Consider the following 15,623-nt stretch of genomic DNA (forward strand, 5'->3'; position numbering starts at 1 on the left):
AACCTTTTTGGACCCGATCTACAACCGAATTGTTGCAACCGGGCTCTGATACCACTAAATATAACACCCCAAACTCGGCCCAGACGTTACGGCCGAATTCGGCGTGTCATATTGAAGTGTTTTTCGAAAACCATGTTTTCATTGAAAACCCTTCTTGATGTAAAACTCATTGGAGCGTTATTGTAAAACTCATGTTTTAATTAAAAATCTTTGAAAAGAATATTTTTGTTATAGATTAAAGTGAATGGAAGCTGTGCACCAGGTAGGAAGCCAGAAAAGAGGAGGTGAGTCTATTGGACTGCTTAAGTACCAAACTCTTCATGGATCCAATCCTAGACATGTACACATCCATTACCACACTTAAAGCATATTACTTGTCCATGAACAACAAATTAAGTTTAAGTCTATTTAAAATATTTATTTCCTTTAAAAACATTTACATTGCGAAAGCTTTGCTCGGGAATCGTGATATTTTGAAAATAAGTAACTTTTATAAAACGCGCCCTAGAGCTAACCAATTTAATAACCCAAAATATTAAAAATAATAAAAAGAGCGGCCTTATTACAACTTAAACCAGAATAAAAATAATCAAAATAATAAATGCGAAACTTATTTTAAAGAAAACAGAAACTTAATCTTCGTGGCCACTCGAACCCCGCCCACTCCAAGTCCACCAACTAGGGCTCACCGCAAGGATGGAAGAAAGGGGTGAGTTTGGAAAACTCGATGTGTAAAGTATCCCAACCGAACCCAAATCAGTTCAAGCTTTTTGGGCCTAAGCCCTATTCAAATCGATGTTAATCGGGCCTTAGCCCATATCAATATTAATCTGGGCCATAGCCCTTACAAGATCGAGTATATTGGGCCTAGCCCATATCAAGATCAATCTGGTAGTAGCCCTATTACAAGTCGAGATATCTGGGTCTTGCCCATATTAACATAGTTGGTCCCGCTTCAATACAGTTGGCCCATAACAAAACAGTCTCATATGATTAATGCATGATAACCCCATCCAACCCTGCACTTGCCTCCATCCATCCCTACACTTCCTTTGGGGAATAAATCACCCACGCCATCCCTACACTTACAGTGTTAGCACCCTTGTCATGACTAACTATAATCCACAAAGAAAGTTGCTTATATCGTAATATGTGGCATGACCACCGAAGGGTTCTTCCTCCATAACATAACCCAGATCCCACGCAACAGATATACATGTCATGGCATACAACAAACAGAATCAGAATATCATACATTTCAGTCAAAATTAACCTTAGGGGTATAACGGTCATTTTGCACCTAGGGATAAAATTGTAATTTTCATACTTAGGGGTATTTTAGTAAAATTCACTATTTTAGGGTTTACATACATCCTACAACCGTTAACGCATCAACAGAAACACTTACCGAGCATCTTTACTGAATTGGGTCCGTTGGCCCATTAACCCGTTTTCGGCCCATTAAACCTAAATATACCGAATGCACGAAATTGCGCACTCTGCAATCATACCACTTTAGATTACCAAAACTAACAAACAACCATCTCACGAGCACTCGCACGCTCACAAGTTCACAAAATGCTGGCTTTCCGGCATTTCGGCTTTTGCCGATCTAGTCTATGAGTGGGTGTCGTTTACACACCTGTTTTTCGACGAAACGTTGACGAGTTCCACACACGAGTTACCTGCAATCAGTTACTAACACGTTAAACTATGAATCCATAACAACTTAACACATCAAACCCTTACCATATTTGGCCCTTAACACCTTAGGCACTAAAGTTCTTACCTTTGCCGGAAAAATAGAGTAGATCTAATTCTGGTCATTTCAAAGGGTGTCTGTCGACTAAATTAAAAGGATTTAGTGGTGTTATTTGATTTGTTTTGCTCTAGTCGAGGGCTCAGCCACCCTGCTTGCCGCTGCCACACACCCTCGCTTTTGTTATATTTCGACTTCATTTACTTATAAACCTTATCCGCTTCAGTCACGGGCTCCTTAAAAAAAATAAAACAAGTTTCGCTGCCTTCGAACTCGTGACCACTGAGTCTCTTTAACGCGCTGCTGCCACTACGCCAAGGCGCTCTTTGTGTTAAATTATACTCGCAACTCCTCTTAACCCTTATTCTAGCTGCGATCTGCATATTAAAAAAAACCCCAAATTGCGCACGCCGCACCTTGAACCCAGGCACCTCCCACACCTTCCTAGCATGCTTAGCCATTGGGCTAAGTGCTCCTTTATGCTAAGACACAGCCCAAATTATTGTTAAGGCCTACTGCCCAGATTCCCTAAGGTAGTATAAAATTAAAATTTTTCTAGAGTCTTAAACACCAAAACAACAATACTTTTATAAATATATATTTTTTTTATTTTTTTTCCTATCTAATAATAATTATAATAATAATTTTATAAATATATCTAATAATAAAATTTCAAATATCAATAATACATAAATAATAATAATTTTCATAAAATTTTCAAACATACATGCAGTAATATTTTCTAATAATAATAATTTTATCTCATAATACTAATTAAAATTTCGTAAAAATTTAAAATATCCGTAATAATAAATATAGTAAAAATTTTCTAGTAGTAATTCAATTTTTTTTCTTAAATGGTAATATTTAGGACTTCCTAATTATTCAAGTTTCCTTCTATCCGAATCCCAGCCTCAAATCCCAACTCTTCTAGGCCCCAAAAATCGGGGTGTTACACTCTTCATCCGTTTATTTCCCCTTTCTTGATTTTGATTCAATTTGTGTCAAGCCTGAGTAGCCTTGCTTCTTTAGATTGATACCATTTTTACTCTCTGAAGGGAATGTGGCGGCCTTGTCTCTTTGGATTGGTTCTGCTTGTTTAGGCCTGAACATGCTGTGTTTGCCTTACTAGATCTTTGCTAATGCTAGTGAACGATGATCCTAGTTTGGCAGCTAATGGGTGCACCACAAACCCCACCCCTTGTTGGGTTAGGATGATTTCTTAGTGGGCTTACTCTCATATGAGCCCATCTCGTCATTTGGGGTTTTCAATGGTTGGAACCTAGTGTTTTCTTATTTCTTTTCTCTGATTGCGTCGTTGTTACTCTGTCTTTCTTTTGACCATCGTCGACTCCTTTTTTCAACTAGCATCCATGGCCCATAGACGTCAAAACTATTTTCGGGGTTATTTTTCTCTGTTGCAGATTCATTTTCCTGTCCTCTTTCTGTTCCAGCGATGCTTCTTTTGGCCCCTTGCTGCTCATTCATTGACCTTGGACATATTTCTTGTGAATGTCTATAATGACCGCAGGAAAAACACACCGTGAGAAGGTATTCATATTCAATTCTATGTAGAACGACATTAATTAGGACTTGCGATATGAAAGCTTTTCCAAGGTAACATAAACTGTCATTCTTGCAAATCTTCCCCGGACTCCATTGTCAGTATTGAAATCTAATTTTATGACCCTTCCTATCATTCCTCCTATTTCCCATCATATTTTTCTTTTGTACATATGTCTAGGCAATCCTGGAAATCGTATCCAGGCCATGACCATATTCGGATATGGTTGCGAGAGATTAAAATCAATGCTCCAGGGTTGAACAGTTAGGTACTGTCCATAGACTATCCACAGCCCTTGGCTTAATACTCTTTCATAATCTCCTGGGTTTCGGAATTTAGCCAGATAGTAACCCTTTTCGATATCCATTAACCGAAATGGTTGGCTCGGTTGCCAATGAAAATGTATTTTGTTTTGTAAAGTTGTATATCCAATGTTTCTTCCTAATAGTTTAATTACCACCGTATGTTCTATATCTTTTATAAGTAGTTGAGTAATTCGTTTGGAGAATTCAATTGCTGGTATGTCGTTTACTGATGTTTTCTTAATATCACATTCTAGTAAATCTAGATCATCTTCTTCGACTTCTTTAAATGGTGTTTCTGTTTTATCATCGGTTAGTAAGCCTGTACCCATGAAGCGATCTTTCCATAACCTTAGTTTGCCTGGGGCTAGACCAGTTTCCATAACGATAACTATGTCACCTTCTTGGGTAGTATCCATTACTCTTTTTGAATGTTGACTATCGATTCGCCCTTCAGTTGTTTTCTCTCGGTCTTCAGCCTCCATCTTAGTGTCATCTACTATAATTATAAATATACTAATAATAAATGTTTGTAGTATAAAGGTTAAAATATATCATAAGTTTATGTACTCTACAAATTTTTGTATTTCTATTTTCAAGAATTTAGCCCATTTATGTAACACCCCCTAACCATTATCCATCCCCAGAACAGGATTACGGGGCATTACCAATTAATACAGTTCAATCACGGACATTAATTAAAATAATTGTTTACACTTACCCTAAATTTAACATATCGTCTAGGAACAGTAAAATCAATTCGGGACTAATTTAGAATCACTACGATTTTTTCTCAAAATTTCAAAATTTTCTTATCGAACAGTACCCACATGCCCGTGTGGTCTATGAGACACGTCCGTGTGGATTTATTTTTAATTTGAACCTAGTGCAGTTTTCACACGGCCAGGGCACATACTCGTGTGCTTTGGACATGTGCCTCACACAGCTGAGACACACGCCCGTGTCTCTGCCCGTGTGGCAATACCTAGACATTCTGTTTTACAACACTTAAGGTGCAGGGAACACACAGCCTAACAACATGCACGTGTGTGTCTTACACGATTTGGTCACACGCCCGTGCGCCAGGCTGTGTGGACTCAAAATAAGCCTTATACCTCAAGGTTACCAACCCTACAATTTTAAACCACAAGCAACATAATTTCTAATCTTTTAACTTACTCAAATTAAAATCTAACACATCTAAAGCATATTAATTTAACCAAAATAAACATCGAACCAATGTACCCTCATTGGTACCACAATTTATATCAACCATCATTGCAATAAAACACTAATTAAGCTTGTTTATGCTTATACCTAGGGGTGTGCAAAATTCGATTCAACTCGAAAATTAAAAAAAAAAAAATTCGAGTTAAACGAATCGAGTTATTTGAGTTAACTCGAATTTTTTCGAATTTCGAGTTCGAATCGAGTTGAGTTTTCGAATTCGAATAATTAGGATAATTCGAATAGTTCTAATATCAAACTATAATATTTTACATTTTTACCCCAAACCCCCAAACCTTTTTATTTTTCCCTCAAAACTTTTACTCCTTCCCACTTTTCCTCCAAAACTTTTACTCCCCTCCTATCCTAACCCCCCCATCTACCCAAAATCCATTTCCCACCAAAATTTTACTCTCTCATTTACTTTTTCTCAAAATTTTACTCCCAAAAATCCTTAAAATTTTTTATTTTCCCCTAAATTTTTACTCCCTCCCACTTTCCCCCCAAAACTTTTACTTCCTTCCCATCTCACCCCTCATCTACCCCAAACCTATCCCTCCTATTATTTTAAATATTTTCCCTTCAAAATTTTACTCCCCCTATTTACTTTCCCTCAAACTTTTACTCTGCAAAACTTTTTATTTTTCCCCTAAACTTTTACTTCTCACTCTTTACTCCCAAATAAAAAATCAAAATTATCCAAAAAAAATCCCTAAACATAAATAGTAATAATTTTATTTATATCTACTATTTATATTATTAAATTAAATTTCACATTTTATATTATTGATATTATTGAATTGTTTAGTCATATTGAATATTTATATTAAAATTAAATTATTAATGGTGCCATAAAATATTCGTGTTAAAATTTTATATTGGTATCAATTTCACATTTTATCTTTAAAATAACTTTTATTAAAAAATCACATTTTTACATTTAATATATTTTTAATTCTAAAATACATAGTGACAAGAATATGAAAATAATTGAAACAACTAAGTAAGCAAAGAAGCTAACCCGTATATAAAAGATTAATAAATAAATTATGAGGTGATGAAAGGTAATAAAAAAATTGATTACTGTTGACAAATTTTATTACGATGGGTGACAGTAGTTATAAGGACCCAAAATTATTTTTTAAAATTTAACTCGAACAAATATATTCGATTCAAATTCCATCTCACTCGACTTGATTTGAGAAAATTTCAAATCAAATTAGGATGATAAAATATGATTCGTCAACTCGATTAACTTAAAAATTTTTCATTCGATTCGATTTGATTTGATCGAACGCTCACCCCTACTTATACCCGAATTTGCATATTTCATACCAAACTTAATTAAGTTATAGACTCAACCATTATCATTTATAACAACATTTACAATAGCTTTCCAAAATGACCACTTTTGACATCCTACGTACATGTCATTACCAATAATAAACATATTTCTCCACTTACAGTTTGGGATCAGTCTGGGATGCTGATTCAACGATCTGACTTTAACTTATCCTGCGCAAGGAAACAAACCGTACGCTGAGTATGAACTCAATGGTATTTCTATAATCTGAACACTTAATAACATAACATACACTTAAAATCATATAATGATCATAAATATTCAATTATTCATTTCATGGATAAATTCTTTATAACTCATTCAATCTTTATCATATATTAACCCGATTAGCTTTTCAAAATAAATTCACAAATTATTTAAAACAATAATATTTTCCATTCATATGTCTCACTAATACTTCTGTTCACTATTCAATTTCAGTAAATAATATTCAACTATTATATTTCATTCAGTAACTCGTATAATCCAAGCTCAATATCAGTCAATATTTTTCAGTGTCATTCAATTTATCAGTTTCATTTAGTAACATTCAATCATTCAGTAGCAATTAGTTGTTCAGCAACAATCATTTACTCAGTAGCAATCAGTTATTCAGTAACAATCAATTATTCAATAACAGCCAGTCATTCATTACTTTTATTTACCCTTATTAACATGACTCAGACACTGACGGATACACGGATCCAACCATCACACTAGTACAGTACGGCACATAGTGCCTCATCGGCCAAGCCAAAGTAAACAGTAACAGTAATAGTACGATACAGAGTACTTCATCGAAATTAATCCGGAACAGTAACAGTAATAGTACGACACTTATAGTGCCTCATCGACTCAAGGTTGAAGTATCATTGAACGCTTCCAATTCTATGGCATGCCAACTATATCCGATTAGTCTGATATAGTTAATAGGGTATTCAATCTACTTTCAATTTTTCCAATCAATATACATTTTAATTAATCACATAAATTCATAATTCAATACAATTCAATTCACTTTTCAGTAACAAATATTCCAAATTCCACATTAATCACATATTCATATTTATTTCATCATATTCTCAATCAATTTAATTTTCAATATAACATACATTCAATATTCAATTTCCACATCAATCACATATATCCATATAAATTCAATAAATTTATCACATACCAAATCAATCCATTTCAATTGTAAAACACAATACAAATAATTCTCATCTAAATTACTTACTATAATATTTAATCAAAATACAACAATTAATAATTAAATTCACTTTTCAATTTCAACCAATATACACTCCAATTCAATTAATCATCTCGATGCACTTACCATACATGTTAAATAATAATTTCAACAATTAAATATTAAGTTCGGATTATAGAAATACAAACCGTAATTTCCGAGCTAACCCTCGTTGTCTTTGCCTTGTCCTTTCTTGGCCAAGGTTTTCGTCACAATGTTAGCTACGGAAATTAAAACAATTAAAAATTATTAATACACTACCATTCAATTTCACATTGAATATTTTAATTTTTATTCAACTTTTATCTAAATTCCAATTTAGCCCCTAAACCGAGACTAACTTTTATTCTTCACATTTAGCTTAATATTTTCATTCTATTTCCACTTTAGACTAATGTCAAATCTCTAATTTCACCATAAATCCTTAATTTCGAAATTATTTCAATTTAGTCCCTACTATTCAAAACTTATGATTTATTTTACAATTCAATCCTTTATTAACTTTTAACTTGAAATTCAATTAGTTTAATCCCTAATTCATCAATTAATTCAACATAACTTATGTCTAAAAATCTATCAACTAACAAATTTTCAATATAAACCATGACATATTTTGTTCTAGGTTTCTAAAAACTCAAAAATTATGAGAAAAGGACTTAAATTAGCTCACCAATTAAACTTCAAGCCTTGAAATCCCTAATTTGCCTTTCTTTCTTTCTTTCCTTCTTTTCTTCTCTGTTTTCCTTTCATATTCTGTTACTTTGTTTCTTTTCTATTTCTTTATTTCTTTTTATTTCATTTGTTTCATTTATTTTATAATAATATTATAATAATATAATTTAATAATATACTTATATAATAAATATATATATTTTACAAAAATGTATACTAGTGTTACACATGTTTTTACTATAATCTGTTAATATTTAGTTAAATATTACATAATAATATAATATAATATAATATAATTTAATATATTTTATAATTAAATAATATATTTAAAACATAAAAAAATCTAAGATTTTATCATATTTCCGCCTCATTTATGGAACTTGGTAGATTTCGTATTTAGTCCCTTTATCTTTTCTTTAATTTATAATTAAGCTTTCACACTTTATTCAATTTAATCATTATACCTAATTAACCTTAATTTAAGCTAAATTCACTTAATTAAAACCTAATTAACCACTCGATTAACTTCATAAATAATTTTAATAAATATTTACGAATTTATTTTTCAGAATCGGAGACCGAAAATACATTTTCGATAACCGTAAAATTCGTGTCGTTATAATTTACTTTTCATATTTGAAAATCAAGTCCAATTGTTGATATTGTTAATTTTTTGTCAATTTTGTTGATGTCATATTTTTAAATAAAAATATTCACTTAGTATTTATGTAACTAAAAATGACCTTGTAATAAACTTAAATTTAACAAAATATTTTAATATATGCAAAAATAATGTAAAATATAAATTTATAGATATAAAATAAACTCAATTAAACAATGAAACAATTAAACAATGAAAATATAAGACAATCTCAAATGTATGTTTGTTTCATTGGAAACAACTTTTATGAAATATTTTAAAGAAATTTGTCAAACAACAAAAAACATTTTACACAGATTCATCCAAAACCAGAAAATATTAACTTTTCTAGGAAAATAAGTAATTTTTCATAAATTATTTTCTGGAAACCATTTTCAGTGAAACAAAATAGACCTTAAATCATAAAAATCAAACACGAAAACATCCAAATAAAAAAAAATTTAAACTTAAAATAAATATTCAAATCTAAAATCATTTAAATCTAAGGGTGTGTTTGTTTGGTTGTATTTCATTTTCCGGAAAATATTTTCCTCATTTTCCAGTGTTTGGTAGCCTGAAAACCTTTTCCATTTGGAAAACATTTTCCAAATCACGCGTAAAATCCCTTACATTTTGGGAAAATGTCTTACCGTTTCAATTTCTGTAAGACATTTTCCCGTGCTTCTCCTTCATCTAGGTAAGGCCCCTTCTCTTTCTGCTATTCAATTTTTTCTCTTGCTGCTGGTATTTCGTTTCCTTTCTCCTTCTCTTTCTCTCTTTCTCATGCAATCTCTCTCTCTCTCTTTCGCAGGCATTTTCCTCTTCCTGCATAAAGCTTTTTTTTCGGGTCTTGGCTTAAGGTAAAGCTCTACCCTTTCTCAAATCCAATGGTTTATCTTTTTTAGTTACCATTTTTTGGGGGGGATTTTCAGGGGTTTTATTTTGGTAAGATTTGAAGTACAAGAAGCAGTCACGCCAGAAAGAAGAAAGTCAAGCTTGAAAGCAGCAAAGCCAGATTCGTATTCTATAGCAGCTCCTATTGAGTTGCCTCTCCTGGGGTCAAAGAATCCAGTGAAAGCAGAACTAGCGCTTAAGGAAAACGCGTAGAAGCAGGCAAGTTGATTCCCATCTCTGAAGGTTAGTTGGAAAATTCCTATTCTCCTGGGTACAAAAGAAAGTAGGCTATTCATTCGCATCGAGCAAGCAGTCGCCACCTTCAACCTAGGTACTTACCTTAAAAACAAATATTAATATATATGAATGTTGTTAAATTTCACAAATACCTAAAGTATTATTTTGGACCTAACCAATACTTTAAAGTTCAAGGAAGATTTCATCAGTGTCGTGTTATTCGAAGAGTGTAATGCTCAAAATGTATGCTACGTAGTGATACTAAAACTCATTCGCAATGACCTTAAAAGGTTTTTGTCGACAATGAACCCTATTTTTTCTAATTGAGCTATGTTAATCCACAAATTGTATGGTTTTTTGGGGGGTTTTTTTAAGAAGACTTTATGCATGCAACTATGGTTTCTAGACATGCTGAAATATTGTGCCATACTATTAGAATCAAAAGTATGGGAGGACGTAGATGTAGCTATTTATAATGATAAAAAGTTGTTAAATGAATGGAAATGCATGTTTATGGTTCTTACATTGCTGAGTCTTTTTGTGATTCATATTTATCAGAAAATAAAATGCATTAATAGTTTACATCGAATATCCAAATTAATCAAATTTGAAGTAACTCGAAAGATTGAACATTGGATAATCTTTTTATCTTCTTCTCTAAAAGGAATAGGTATGAAATTGAAGTTACATTATCTTGTTGTTGATTTACAAAAGTCTTTTCCTATTTGGATGTAATTCAGAAACATAAACATGTAAAAGGAACAACTCCCGTAGCTCTTATTTGCTTTGCTTTTTCTTTGATATTCAATTCATCATTTCTTCTTTTGTCATCAACTTGAGCTCTTGCTCCACCTACGATATCATCAATTCTTGATATTTTCAATTGGTAAACTTGATGGCTCCTCTTTATTTTCTTCTCCAATTCTTTCTGTACTTCAACCAATCCATCATAGGATTCAGCAAAATAGTTTTCAAGCAGTAAGGAGTATGTGTTCTTTGTGAATACCGTTTGTTAAGTTTGTGCAACTCAGCATTCTGCCAAGCATCAGCTTTAGTCTCCAAAGCATTATTGGTTTGGGAATAATTTCCCTTCCACCTTTGGTCTCCAGCCGATGAACCACCTCCTTTACTACTTTCCCTTGACTTTCTACTGGATGTTTCACCTAAGAAAACAAAACTATTTATTTGTTAAAAAGGATCATAGATGGTCCAATCAGTTGAATCGTCAATTTTAGTTATTAAGATGGTTTCTTCTATTCAACCTAGGTACTTACCTTGAGCCTTTGTAACACCCCTTTAACCCTAAACCGTCGCTGGAATAGGGTTACGAGGTATTACTAGACATATTAGACAACTTACAAAATAATTCACAAATAAATAATAATATTCATAGTATAATATAATAGTTAAGTCCTAATAATAGACGCTCGAAACCAAAACGTAAATTAAAAGTGAAACGAAACTTGTTCAAATTCTCCGAATTTTTTTTTTGTAATTTAATTTATATATATATATTTAAATTTCGACAGCATTTCTGCTTATTTTTACATAAAACCCCCTGCAAACTTTAAACCCAAAAACAAACCAATATCAATACTCCAACCAATGATTAAGTATACTCAATTACATCCAATTTATATTAAAATAATAATTTAATACCTTAGTTTAAGCAATATAACATGTTAGTATATATGTATAGTTAATAATATTTATTTCGTTTCAACTATTTAATACCAAACCTACCATTTCACAACTTTATATCATATTCATAATCCAAAACATTATAATCATTTATATACAACCAAAATCATTTAACTTAATGTATACACATAATTTATATGCAACTACCTAGTACATGCCACTTAACAAAAGGAAGAAATACATCACCAAAATCGTTTTGTTGAGTCGGGTTTGTTTTGGATGCTAGACCGAATCCGAAACTCTAATAACTGCATGACGGAAACAACCGTACGCTGAATATTCCATACTCAGTGGTATTACTATAAATCAAGACTATTTAACATTAATAAATTTCAAACATCAACCATAAATTTATTATTTATTTAAACTAATTATATATATAATTATATTACTTCATAAATCTTAAATTCATAATTTTTTTCATACGAACTCAATTCATAATTTAGTTCATATATTCTTTCTCATACTTTTCAATAGTGCTAAAACAAATAATCTCATTTTCAAAATTTCATTTCAATTATTTACCCTATTAACAAGGCCCGGACTTTGACAGATACGCGGATTCCATCCAAACACACCAGAATATCCAACCCAAACACACCCGGAATATTGTAAATCCTCCATAACACACCGGTATAATATATCCTCCCAAACACACCAATAAGGCATTAAATGCCTCTTCGGATAAACCGAAGTATATAATAACAGAAACATCTTCTCGGCCGAACTACAAATCTCCTCATCACATCACAAATCCAATGGCATGCCATTTGTATCAAATCTAGTCCAACATGTTACTAGGGTATTATTTTACTTTTCTAATTTCAATTTCATTTCCACAAAAATTTTCAATACTCAAACAATTCAAACATCTATTATCTTAATTCATATACAAATTAAATTTCACACATACTCATATTTACTATAATTTCAATATACATTTAATAAATAGTTTGAGTTATAGTAATACAAACCCGAAACACGAGTTTACTCCTCAACGATCTTTTCTTTTCCTTTGGATGTCGATGCCTCGTTTTCCTTGTTAGCTACGAAAAAAAAAATAATAACAATTTACATTATTAATTACAGCATTAATTTAATAATTAAATTTCTAAACAATTCCTACCTTCTTCCCAATTTAATCCTAACTAAACTTAATTAATTTCTTAATCCAATTCACTCTCTTTTTCTATTCAAATTTTGTCTAAACTTATATTTAACTATAAAATTTCCTGCATATTTCCCTAATTTCGAAGTTTCTTCAATTTAGTCCCTACAACATAAAACTTATAGCCTAGTTTACAATTTAATCCCTTAATCAATTCTAACTTAGAATTCATTCAATTAAATCCCTAATTCCATAATTTATCCAACATGAACCATATTTGGAAACATATGAACTCTTGAACTATCAACTTAATTTTATCAAAATCTTGTTTTAAAGCTTCTAAAACATCAAAATTAACTAAAAAGGACTTAATTGACTTACCAAATTAACTCCAAGCTTCAAAAACCCTATTTTCCCTTTTTCTTTCTTTTTCTTCTCTTCTTTCCCCTGTTTCGAATGCTCTCTGTAACTTTCTTTCTTCTTTTTTTTTTTTGCGTTTCATTTGTTTTATTTCTTTTATGTTATATTTTATATTTGATTAATTTAATAAATATCTATTTTCATAACAAATACTAATATTACAATTGGATACATATTTATTTTTACATTTGTACCAATGATTTTATTACCATTGTCATTATTTAATTTGTTTCTCAAACAAAAATCTCATAATTTTAATAATTTAATTATTTATTTAACAAATACCTTTTTACTTAAATTATAAGTAATTAAGTATTTAAATTACAAATGTACCAATGTAATTTTTACATATGTATATTTTTATTACCATACAATTATCTACTATTTAATTTATTTAATAATAATGCTAATAATAATAATAATCTAATATAAAACCATAATGTTAATTAATAATTATAATAATTTAATATAAAACCATAATAATAATCATTATAATATATAAAACCTAAATAAAATCTTATGTCGCCTCATTTGTAGTCAATGGCTTAATTGCCATTTTAATCCTTTTATTTTCTATTGCTTTAGAATTAAACTTTTACCCCTTTTTCAATTTAGTTCTTTTTGCTAATTTTTCTAAATTAAGCTAATTTCACCTAATTAAATCCTAATTAGACACGCTACTAGGCTCATAAATATTTTTAATGATTATTTTTGAACTTATTTCACTAAGACGGAGGCCCTATAACTCACTTTTTCGGTGCCCGTGAATTTCGGGTCATTACAGCCTTGATCCACTATTTCTTTTTATACGAAATAGCCTTTGTTTTGTCATCTACTATCTGTGACAATCTTCCCCATGGAAATACCATGTTGACTCCTTTATGCCCAAAGCAAACTTCTACTGCTTATTCCCTGTTTGATCGAACCTGCTTTGAAAACTGTACTTGCTTGGATTTAGGTAATTTAGTTGGATGTGCAATTATTCAATTGTAGCAATGTACTGTGCAGTGTTTAACTTTCAAACTAGATACTTGTGTAATCCTTAACCTTCTCCTTAAATGATTGTTGTGGTTGCTTGCCTTATTGATTCCTCTTTGTTTGTGGGATTATTCAATTGTAGCAATGGTTTTGTACTGTGCAATGTTTAACTTTGAAAACTATATACTGTGCTGTGATGTGCTTAGTCTTATAGGGAAAACACTTGTGGTTATCTGATGAGCTCAATTGCTATTTGCAGGTGTGAACCTTTCTCAACATACCCACTTACTTATGATTTTATTCATATAGCTGGCATTGAATCACTAATAAAGCTTCCTGGTTCAAGCAAGAGCAGGTAGATATAACGTTGACGACATCCTTCAATTCTCTTTGCATTTGTATGAGCAACTGAAGTTTCTACTCTTTATCACTTTGGTTATGCGAGAAATTGCATGCCTGTTTATATTATACTTTATTGTGACTTAACAAACCTTATTTTCTCCACGTGAGAGAACAAAACTCCATTGGACCACCTTAGAAAATGACACTGATGTTCAACAAATTTGACTCTTCTCCATACCACTTGTGTGTTTTTCTGTCAATATTTTTTACCTTTGCCAATGTTGACCTGTGTTTTTTGAATTGGGATAGATGGATACTACAATATAATGAAATTTAATAAACTACGAATAAAATATCATTTGGTAGGATACTACAATATATCATTTGCTGTAATTAGCCTGTGTCCGGAGTCAAGCCTGAAATTTTATGCCTTATTTGTTTCTTTAGCTGATTTTATGCCTGAAATTTTAACTGGTTTTTTTTCTTTTGATGTTTCTTCAGATTCACCTTCTTGTTGCTGTTCGTCAAGATTCTGTTGTTGTTTCAGGTAATTCATCTGTTTTTGAATGGAATTTTTGTTAGATTTTTTTGCTGCCGATTCGATGGTATGTGCTGTGAATTAGATTACTGTGAAATTTTCTTTGTGAATCAGATTACTATGCAGGGTAATCATGTGTAACTGTAAATTATTTATGCATTGTCTTTGCAAAGCATGTGTGGATAGCTACAATAAGGTATGTGTAAACTGCTTTGGCAAAATATGTGCTAATTGTCCTTGTAATGCTTGAGTAAATCGACTTGAGTAATTCTCTTGCTATTGGCTCTATTTATAGGGTTCATTCTGTTTGAGAGGTGTGCAATTAGAATGCTAGCAGATTGAATCATCTTTCTCTAACTATTTATTTCCAGCTTTTCTTTGATTTTTTTGTGTTGAGATTTTCATATTCACTATGGTATTGAGAACTCTCGTGTATTGATCAGAGACTGATATTGGGTGTATGCTAGTTGATTTCTAGTTCTTTATTGGGGCAGCATGAATTCTAGTTGTATTAGTATCGATAAAAATAATAAAATAAAATAACATTTAGCATGAATTAATGATATTATAAAATAAAATAATAAAATAATATCAAATTAAAATATAAATATTAATTCTTAATTCATAAATTTAAATATAATAAATAAATA

The sequence above is a fragment of the Gossypium arboreum genome, chromosome 9, assembly GCF_025698485.1.
Source record: "Gossypium arboreum isolate Shixiya-1 chromosome 9, ASM2569848v2, whole genome shotgun sequence".
Classification (NCBI taxonomy): Eukaryota; Viridiplantae; Streptophyta; class Magnoliopsida; order Malvales; family Malvaceae; genus Gossypium; species Gossypium arboreum.